The following is an 8,400-nucleotide window of genomic DNA, read 5'->3' on the forward strand; positions in this document are numbered from 1 at the left end:
GTTTAAAGCCAACGTACAACGACGTATGGCAGTGTTTTTCAGCGTGCTCTCAATGTTATCAAAACTTACCCATAACGTATTCAACGTGTGCCAGCGTTTTAGAAAAAAATTTCAAAAATCGGCATACGTTGGCTAAAACGTCAAGGTGTGACCGGGCCTTCAGCAACCCAGTTCCAGGTGAACCAAAATAAATAAATATTTAGGAAAAAAAAAAAAGAAGACATCGATCACTGCACTCTCTCCACCCTCAATGGCTTCTCTACAAACTTGGTTGAAAAGCAATTTTGGACAAGAGATAGGAAATCCCCATCCAGGTCAGACCAGGTATGGGAGCATGCACCAGAGCAGCATGTCACCACACCTACTTTCTGCCAGGACACCAGGGGTTTCCATCTGGCCATCCCCCAGGCAGATGCCTAGCCCATCCCCATCTCCTTGAGATTCTGATTAACCTGCTGCAACGATGAGGCACGTGGTCGCCCTGTTGGCCTCCTCCACTCACGGGGCACCCTCGCTGAGAGAACCTGGATCAGCAGGATCAGCATCCGGAAAACGACCACGTCTGCATACAGCCGCATCTGACGCTCACGGACTATACAGATAACAAATCTCATCTCAGTCTGTCTCAGCAAACGCTCGTTGGACACAAAGTCTGACCATTGATAGCCAAGGATTCTCCAAAGAGATTTGGTACTTTGGTACTCCAAAGAGATTTGGTCAAAGGGCGGAGGAGCTCCTTGTGAGCCAACGGCCATCCATATCTAGTGCCCAACTGTGTCTGCGGACGTCCTCCTGCAGTTGGGTCACTTCTTATTAGGAGGTTGGTGGCAGGATTTGCACTCCGGCCACCGTAAAACCCTTCATTCCGCAAAACGCAAAAACGCAAAAAAATCTGAAAACCCACTCCGTGGGAGTACCTCCTGTGCAGCTTCCCTTCGCAGGGCAGCTCACCGGATGACGGGATTGGGGCAAAGCCTTCGGGACCCCCAATCTTTGATAGGAGGGAAACCATGGGGTAACATCCCTGGGTCAGATTGCGGGAGAGTGTGTCGGAGTGGTGCTGAGGTGTCCTCCACCAGACGGCGGTCTCCTTGGGTTAACCTGAGGCGGTCCCTTCGGGTGGGTGCCTGGAATGTCCTATCCCTAAGAGAGGATGATCACCTGTCTCTGTTATCATCTGAGCTCAAGCGTTTGGACATCGGGATTGCAGCTCTCTCTGAGGTTCGGAGACCGGATTGCGGCGAGATAATGGTGGGTGGTTACACCTACTATTGGTCTGGTCGCTCTGATGGTTACCATACCCAAGGAGTTGCTGTTGCTGTGTCCAATAAGCTGACCCCAATGATAATTGAGGTAACACCGGTCAACGAGCGTATTATGAGATTAAGGATTCGTCACTCCTTAGGTGTCATTTCCCTGGTCTCTGTTTATGCTCCGACTGAGGCGAGTGATCTCACCGTGAAGGATGGATTCTACGCCACACTCGAGTCTGTGGTTGATCAGTGCCCCAGACGAGATACACTTCTAGTCTTGGGGGATTTCAATGCATCGACTGGAACTGATAGGGACGGTTATGAGGTGTGTGTTGGTCCCCATGGGTCAGGAACTATGAACCAGAATAGCACTAAGTTCCTTGACTTTGCAAGAAGTCATGGACTTAGGGTGGCTGGTTCATGGTTTCAGCGCCCACAAGCTCATCGCTGGACTTGGTATTCCAACGCTGGCGGTGTGGCAAAGGAGATTGACCATGTCCTCATTGACGGTCATTGGAGGATGATCCAGAACTGCAGGGTCTACCGGAGTGCTCAGTTCCTCAATACTGACCACAGGCTTGTTGTAGCAACTCTAAAGCTGCACCTTAAATCCTGGAGAATGGTACCATCCCAGCTGAGACTGGATGTTGGCAAGCTCAGGGATGAGAGAGTAGCTGAGGAGTTTGCGAACAGGCTGAGTGGACACTTGGGGGGTCTGGGTGCTTTGGGGGGTCCTGAAGAGTTGTGGAGCGCCTTCAAGACCACCGTCCTTGATGTTGCCGGTGGATGCCTTGGAGCTCACCGCAGGGCAAAGAAGAATTTTGTCTCTCAAGGGACACTGGATACCATTGACCAGAGTCGCAGGGCCAGGCTGAATGGCAGAGCTGAGCTGTTCAGGGAGCTGAGGCGTAAAACTGTACGTGCACTGAGGGTGGACAAGGAGGCCTATGTGCGAGGAATCTGTGAGGGGGTAGAGCATCACCTGTGGACAGGTGATTCTCGTCCCGCTTACAGGGGAATTCGCGCATTACGTTCATCCAAGCTCATCCCTCGGAGCACTACAGTTCGAGCAGAGAGTGGTAGGCTCTTGACAGAGGAGTCTGAAGTGAAGGCCCGCTGGGCTGGTTACTTTGAGCGGTTGTACCAGGCTGATCCCCCAACTGTCGAGTTGGACGTCAAGGGTGTTACAATCCCTGTTGCTGACCCTCGAATCAACTGTGGTCCACCTACGCTTGTGGAAACACGGGCTGCGGTGAACCAGTTGAAACGGGGCAAAGCTCCAGGGATCTGTGGCATCCATGCCGAACTTCTCAAGGCTGGTGGAAATGCTGCACTCGTGTCGTTGCATGCAGTTTTGTGCTCTGCCTGGAACCCAGGCATCATCCCAACTGACTGGAAGAGGGGCCTTGTTGTCCCTCTCTGGAAAGGGAAGGGTGATCGCCAAGACTGCAACAACTACCGAGGGGTGACGCTGCTCTCAGTGCCGGGCAAGGTCTTTGCTCGGATAATTCTCGATAAGGTTCGCCACCATCTGCTTGAGCACCAGCGTCCAGAGCAGTCAGGCTTTACACCAGAGGTCAACGATTGACCGTATCCTTGCACTTCGTGTCCTCACTGAACGCAGACGAGAGTTTCGGCAGGGGCTGCTTGCAGCCTATGTTGATCTCTGTAAAGCGTTCGATTCAGTGAATCGGGATGTCCTCTGGAGGATTCTTGGTCTTCGTGGGGTGCCACCAAAACTGATCGATCTGATGTCTGAACTCTACTCTGGTACTGAGAGTGCTGTGAAGTGTGGTGGTACCACCTCTGACTTATTTCCAGTTGTTACTGGAGTTCGTCAGGGATGTGTACTTGCCCCCACACTTTTCAGCACTTGTATGGACTGGATTCTAGGGAGGATGTCGGAGAGATCAAGTTGCGGTGCGTCATTTGGGAATGTCAAGATCTCGGACCTTGACTTTGCAGATGATGCAGTCATCTTTGCGGAGACTTTAGACATCCTCTTGGGGGCCCTCGAGGTGCTGAATGAGGAGTCGGAGCCGTTGGGATTACGGGTTTCTTGGGTCAAAACTAAGATCCAGGCTTTCGGTGACATCTTGGATGCTGCTGTCCTGTCTGTGTCTATTTGTGGTGAGGATGTTGAGGTCATGGAGAGATTCACTTACCTTGGCAGTGATATTCATGTCTCTGCTGGCTGCGAGTCAGAGGTCAATAGACGTCTGGGTCGGGCCTGGGGAGTCATGGATTCACTGGATCATGGGGTGTGGCGCTGCCGGTACCTGTGCGGGAGGACGAAAGTCCGAGTCTTCAGGTCCTTGGTACTTCCAGTCTTGCTCTATGGGTGCGAGACTTGGACTCTGACCAAGGATCTGAGACGGAGACTTAATTCCTTTGGTACCAGGTCTCTTCGGAGAATCCTTGGCTATCGCTGGTCGGATTTTGTGTCCAACGAGCGGTTGCTGAGAGAGACTCGGATGAGATTTGTTACCTGCATAGTCCGTGAGCGTCAGTTGCGGCTGTATGGACATGTGGCTCGTTTTCCTGACTCTGATCCTGCTCACCAGATTCTCTCAGCGAGGGAGTCTCATGAGTGGAGGAGGCCAGTGGGTCGACCACGTGCCTCATGGTTGCAACAGGTTGACCATCATCTCAAGGAGATGGGGATGGGCCTGGCATCTGCCTGGGGGATGGCCAGACGGAGGCCCCTGGAGTACCGGCGGAAAGTGGACGCAGCGACGTGCTGTTCTGGCACATGCTCCCATACCTGACCTGACCTGATTTGGTACTGAAGGAGTTGGTGGTGGTCGTATGGCAGCTTAGCTGCCGGGGTAGCTATCATTTCTGGAAGCGCGACTGTGTCGCTGATGCAGTGCCCCTCTACCAGTACACACACTAGAACTGGTTCTCATTTCGCCGACCTTGGAAGGATGACATGACAGGCTGAGTCAACTCCCTGGTGTATTAATTCAGCGGCCGACGGGGCTTTAACTCAGGACCCTAGGATCCCAAGCCGCCACCCTAACCACTGAGCCAACACCAGGCTACTGAAGAAGTTAACTCTTTGTATCAAGTCCTTAGTCAGAATCCAAGTTTCACATCTGTTGAGTAAGACTGGGAGCACAAAGGAGTTAAAGACTCAGACATCCTTCCTCCGGCATTGGTACCAACAGTGCCACACCCCATGAGCCAATGAATCCATGACTCCCCCTGCCTGACCCAGATGAATAATCGACCTCTGGCTCACAACATGCGGAGACATGAATATCACTGCCAAGGTAAGTGAATCTATTGTCGACATCAACATCGTCGCCACAAACAGGTACAGACAAGATAGCAGCATCCAATAAGTCCTTGAAAGCCTGGATCTCAGCTTTGATCAAAGAGACCTGAAAGACTCTTCATTTGCGGCTCAGACTCCTCATTCAGCACCTCAAGGACCCCCATCAGGATATGCAGAGACTCCACAAAGATGACTGCATCATCTACGAAATCAAGATCAGAGATCCTGATATTCCCAAATGATGCACCGCAAATTGATCTCTCTGACATCCTCCCCGGAATCCAATCCATTACAAGTGCTGAAAAGTCTGGGGGCCAGTACACACCCCTGAGGAACTGCAGTAACAACTGGAAATAAGTCGGAGATGGAACCACCACACCTCACAGCACGCTCAGTACCAGTTTTGTTCAGAAATCAGATTGATCACTTTTGGTGGCACCCCACGAAGACCGAGAATCCTACAGAGTGCATCCCTATTCACTGAATCAAACGCTTTGCGGAGATCAACATCGGCTGAAAGCAGCCCCTGCCGAAACTCTCGTCTGCGTTTGGTGAGGACCTGAAGAGCAAGGATACGGTCAATGGTTTTTTGATGTAAAACCAGACTGCCCTGGGTGCTGGTTCTGAAGCAGATGGTGGCAAACCCCATCAATAATTATCCGAGCAAAGACCTTGCCTGGCACTGAGAGCAGCGTCACCCCTTGGTAGTTGTTGCAGCCCTGGCGATCACCCTTCCCTTTCCAGAGAGGGACAACAGGGCACCTGTTCCAGTCAGTTGAGATGATGTCTGTGTTCCAAATAGAGCACAGAACTGCATGCAACGACACAAGTACAGCATTTCCACAAGCCTTGAGCAGTTCAGCATGGATGCCACAGATCCCAGGAGCTTTACTCCCTTTCAGCTGGTTCACCGCAGCCTGTGTTTCCACAAACAAAGGTGTATCAAGGAAATTGAAAGGGAATGTTCTGATGTGTGTAAAGCCGGCCTACCTTTACGGTCTGGAGACGGTGGCACTTACAAAGAGAAAACAACAGACGCTGCAGGATTGTGAGAACAACTGGATCAGGAGGAATGCCGGGAACGAAGGGAGTGGATGGAAGGAGAATGGATGAACCGAGGGAGGAGATGGGTGTGCAGATGAGCTTGACGGGGAGATTCGTGAAATAATGGCTGAGATGGGCTGGACACTTGGTGCAGATGGGGAAGATAGAATAGCAAAGAGAGTGGATGGGTTGAAGGAGCAAGGTAGGAGGAAAAGAGGTGGACCATGGTTGAGATGGGAGGATTGTGTGCAGGGAGGGATATCAGTAAGGTGGGGGTGGTTTGAGAGTGGATAGAGTTGGCTGACAGAGGGAAGTCAAGGAGTATCGTGGTCAAAGCAGGGCAGAAGCTTGGTGTCATTGGACCTCACCCGACAATGACAATCCCCCATCCGCTCTGCCCAATTCCCATGTTCCTTGACCCAATCTAAACCTGGCAAGTTAAAATCCCCCATAATCAAAACTCTCTCCTCATCACATGCCTTTCGAAACTATTCATCTTCCATCACACCAGGAGGCCTGTAAAGTATCCTTCTCTTCTTCCAATCTCGAATCTCCATCCACACAGAATCTTCTTCATCAATATCAACCCTTTGTCCTCAATACAATAAGATCAGTCTTTCACCCCGATTGCTGTACCTCCTTCCTTTTCTCTTCCCCCATCACACCTATAGCCCCGTAACTTTAAATTCCAGTTCTTCAGGAAGATGCTCACTGAAACACTTCTCTCCTACAGCAACTACATCACATCCCTCACCATCCACCTGAGCTTCCAGCACTTCCATCTTTCCATTCAAGTTCCTGGCATTCGTGTACAACGCCTTCAACTTTTCCCGTCCATTAACACCCACTGCTGCCCCAACACTCCACCAACCACATCCTTAGTCTCAAGTCTATTAAAAGCAAAAAAAAAAAACAGTCCAAATGTCTTCCTCAAGAACCACCAGGAATCCCCATCCATCCATCCATCGGGACCACACTCTGTACAGAGCATTGGTGCTGCCTAAGCAGTCCCCTTGGCTGTTGGCACAATCCTGGACAGGTCGAGACTTCGACACAGGATACCAGAAACCTGGCACTCATTTTGCCGACCGAAAAAGGATGACAGTCAACCCCACCTAGTGTTAATTCAACAGCCGAGGGGGATTTGAACTCAGGATCCAAGTATCTCAAGCCCACCATCCATCCATCCATTGGGACCATACTCTGTACAGAGCATTGGTGCTGCCTCAGCAGTCTCCTTGACTATTGGACAGGTCGCCACTCTGACACAGGATACCAGCAAGCTGGAACTCATTTGGCCGACCTCAGAAGGATGACAGACAGAGTCAACCCCACCTGGTGTTAATTTAACAGCCGAGTGAGATTTGAACTCAGGACCCTCAGATCCCAGGCCCACCACCCCAACCATAAAGCCAACACCAGGGAAAGGAATCCAACCCCCCTCACCTCTAAAATTGGTCATTTACATTGTCATGACGTTTATATAAAACACGACAATTACAATTATAACCGCAAAACCACCATTAATTGGCCGATTCATGAGGTAAATCTCGTTTTTCACGCGACAACCAATCGCTCACATGGTCCACGGTCGACCTGGGTGCAGTCACGTGATTGGGTTCACCATTACCTCAGGCGTGGACTGGCGTCTTTCTATGTCGTTCGTGATCTGCCGAGCGTTTGGTTTCCTCAAGCAGCGCAGGGACCGCCACCGGAAGCGCGTTCAGGATCCTCACCGAACACTAGAACGACACAACTCAGGAGCAACCTTTTGTACATCGTAAAATAAGCTCGGAACTCATTGTCTTGTTTCCTGTTGTTGTTGTTCAACGTTTCTTGTTGTTGTTGTTGTTGTTGTTGTTGTTGTTGTTGTTGTTGTTGTTGTTCAACGTTCTTGTGTGTGTTTCACATTGATCTCTACACCTGGATTGGTCGCGTCCACAGCGATTGTATAGCGAGGTGTGATGTCACCGGAAGTTCACTTTCCGCCATCTTGTCTCCCCCAAAACATCACTGCAGCGAATACGAAAACAGCAGACTGGCAGGAAGAAATCTCCAAATGCAAGCAATAAACTTTGCGTGTAACTCATGCAAAGTTTTATCAGTTGGTGAAATGAACTTGTGGAAATCACAGACCTCATGTGACCGTGAGAGAATGTCACTTTGCGTGGTTTAATCACCTTTTACGTCTGTGCGCTGACTGGGAACGTTGATATTTCACATTTTCATGTGTTAAGTGTATTTTGTGACGTCATACACACGGTGATTGAACGCAGGTGGTGACCTTTCGGCCCATCATACCTGCACCACATCAACACAAGAAAATTCTGGACTTTTTTTTTTTTACAACTTCCAGAGGAGTGGGCATGTCTTGGGTAAAAAAAAAAAAAAACATCAACCACACAAAACCCCTTGACAAGACCCACCCCCACGAACAACACTGCTGACATGCACATAATCATCCATCAATGTTCAAACTTGCAAAAAGACCTGCCAACATCTCCATATATATATATATATATATATATATATATATATATATATATATATATATATATATATATATATATCTATATATCTCTCTGTCTCTGTCTCTGTCTCTGTCTCTGTCTCTGTCTCTGTCTCTGTCTCTGTCTCTGTCTCTCTCTCTCTCTCTCTCTCTCTCTCTCTCTCTCTCTCTCTCTCTCTCTCTCTCTCTCTCTCTCTCTCTCTCTCCCCCCCCCCTGGTTGCATCATTGGTTGGGATGCGGCTGTGCCTCTGATGCAGTGTCCCCCTTACCAGTACACTGGTACTCATTTTGCCGACCTCGGAAGGATGACAGG

This window comes from Eptatretus burgeri, chromosome 14 (assembly GCF_056783735.1).
Source record: "Eptatretus burgeri isolate ZD-2024b chromosome 14, Ebu_testis_v1, whole genome shotgun sequence".
In the NCBI taxonomy this organism is placed as follows: domain Eukaryota; kingdom Metazoa; phylum Chordata; class Myxini; order Myxiniformes; family Myxinidae; genus Eptatretus; species Eptatretus burgeri.